This window comes from Microtus ochrogaster, unplaced genomic scaffold (genome assembly GCF_000317375.1).
Source record: "Microtus ochrogaster isolate Prairie Vole_2 unplaced genomic scaffold, MicOch1.0 UNK8, whole genome shotgun sequence".
In the NCBI taxonomy this organism is placed as follows: domain Eukaryota; kingdom Metazoa; phylum Chordata; class Mammalia; order Rodentia; family Cricetidae; genus Microtus; species Microtus ochrogaster.
The window spans coordinates 9153520-9155995 of NW_004949106.1; positions in this window are offsets into that span (position 1 = coordinate 9153520).

A 2476-nucleotide genomic window follows, 5' to 3' on the forward strand; every position below is an offset into this window, starting at 1 on the left:
CTTAACTCTTGCGCCATCTCTCCAGCCTTCAGATGAATGCTTTAGTACTTGTGTTTAATCTTCATTACTTGATTAGAGGTAGGCATAGCACTTTATTCTTCCTTACTGTAGTCATAATTGAGGAATGAGTCTTTTTCAGTTTTTGTGTGCATTGTAGTTAGGGTATGCCTGTTTGTCAAACGTTGGCACGTGTATACATGATATTTTCTAAGAATTTCATTTTATCATAGTGCAAGTGTTCAAATCTTTTGTAAAAAGTGGGACTAAATTAGACCAACTTAGAGCCAGTTACTGATCTAAAACAGAGAACAAATTCACGAACCACAGGCAGTCTGTTCTCAATAGTTTTAAAATTCACCCAGCTCCACAACATAGTGGACCAGATTGGCCACACTTGCGTTATTTTGCATATAGAATATTTTTTTAAAGGAAAGATCTTTTCCCCAGGTAACGAAATGGTGTGTCTGCATGTGTGTTTGTGTATGCAAAAGTACATATGCCTGTGTATGATGTTGAAACACAGAAGGGGGGCGGAATCTGATGGTAATGCCTCTTTTTCTCCTCTGTAATTTACATTTGATCCTGTGGAAACTCTCTTTTTCACCTAGAAACCTGTAGGAAAATGCCTTAAAAGGTGAATTAGTCCCACATTCTTATTTAAGGAATTAACACTTAAACTTTACAAGCAACTGCACGAGAATTTTTATTTTGAAGTTAATCTTTGGATATGTAGTTCATGAGAAATTCAAATTAAATCATCTATAGATTCATAAAAGGCAATGTTGGCAAAACACTGGTAGAAAATAATTATTTATATTTTTACTAAACTGGCCCTTAGTTGGGATGCACATGATGTCGGTGCTTGTGTGCTGTGGTGTGCTTTGAAAATGTCTTGCTTCCATCCCTCCGTGGGTTTGGACATGCTCACCTCTTCTCACTCTGCCTTTTTGAATGTTTAGTCTGTTGCCACAGCAGAATGTGCTTTCCAGCCCTTGGCTGGAAGCTCAGACTTGTGCAGTGAATGAGAGACATGACAACCTCACCCCAGCCATGGGCCAAAGTAAAGACCAGAGCCGGTGAATGGGATGATCATTATAGTCTTCCCCAAATCCTGTGTGAGTGGGAGCTGCCTGCTTTCCAAGCTTGGAAAAAAAAAAAAAAAGGAAATCTAAGCTGGATCATAAAGACAACTATTTACGTTACTGACTCTTGGAATTGAGACCAAGAACTAGTTAGCTGACATCTGATTCTTCTGCACTCTGTGATGGCGGAGAGGAACTTTTATGATTCATATTTCTGTTGACCAACGGCCAAGTCTCTTCTGACTGACTGACCAAATGTCAAATATGCTTTGGAGGATTTCTTGATGTTTTCAGTCAATCTGCAAATCTCATTACTTTTCTAACAGTCTTTCCAGACTTCTTTTGTATTTGCTTTTCTCTTATTCTCTTTGCGGGTTTTGAGACTGTTCTTTACCTAAGACGCCATTTCAAGGCATTTATGTAGCGATTAGAGACATTTTCCTTGAAATATAATTTCAATTAAACGTTTATAACTTGGTGACACCTTAAAGTTTTTATCCCCAATTCTTAGTAATACATACTTATTTAAATTAATAAGCATTCTTAACGTGTTGAATGAACTCTGTGTGATTTTATTGATGTGAATTATATAAAACATGTTTTATTATACCTTTATAGAGAAAAGTTAGAAACAAGTGTCAGGTTTTGGGATCTCAATGGATTTTTTAAAATAATTACAAAACTCATTCTAATAAAATAAAGTGTATTTGTGTACAATTTATATGTGCAATATACCAATATATGACCATCTCATAAATATTTGACCTGAATCTTTGTATTCTAGCTGCCACAGACACAAGGGTGTCTGCTGTGTTTTCAAAGGCTTCAAAGAAGGAGAACAGCAATGCTTTTAAGAAACCATGTCTCATGTTTTTCCTCTTATGTAACCCAAATTTCTACTCCTGTAATGTAATTTCCCTTTTACAAATTTTGAATAGAGACCATCTGCTCACCACCTTACTCCTTTTTGATCTTTGCCAAACGCCATTGACAGAACTATCTCCTCGACCACTCAAGTCTGACCCTTAAAGAATTCCACTTTACTTTTGTCTGTTGTGGGGCGGGTGCACAGCAATGGATTCTTTGTTTATCTCAGCCTCATTGAACACATCTTCTTTTAGCTATTCCTGCATTCAGCTCCTAATCCTAGGCTCATCTATTTTCATAGAGTTTTAAGCTCTAAGACTCATCTGGCCACCGTCCTCCTAGGATACCTTGCAGCTATTATCCTGACTTGCTAGACATCTTGAATTGATGACTATGGGCAGCCTGATAAAAAGGTATGGTTCTCATGATGGCAATCATCAAACAGTAAGAATGTACATTTGTTTCAGAGACCCTATAGTTTTTAGGACTTACCTAGGGTAATGTAATGAAACAAAGTTTAAAGACAT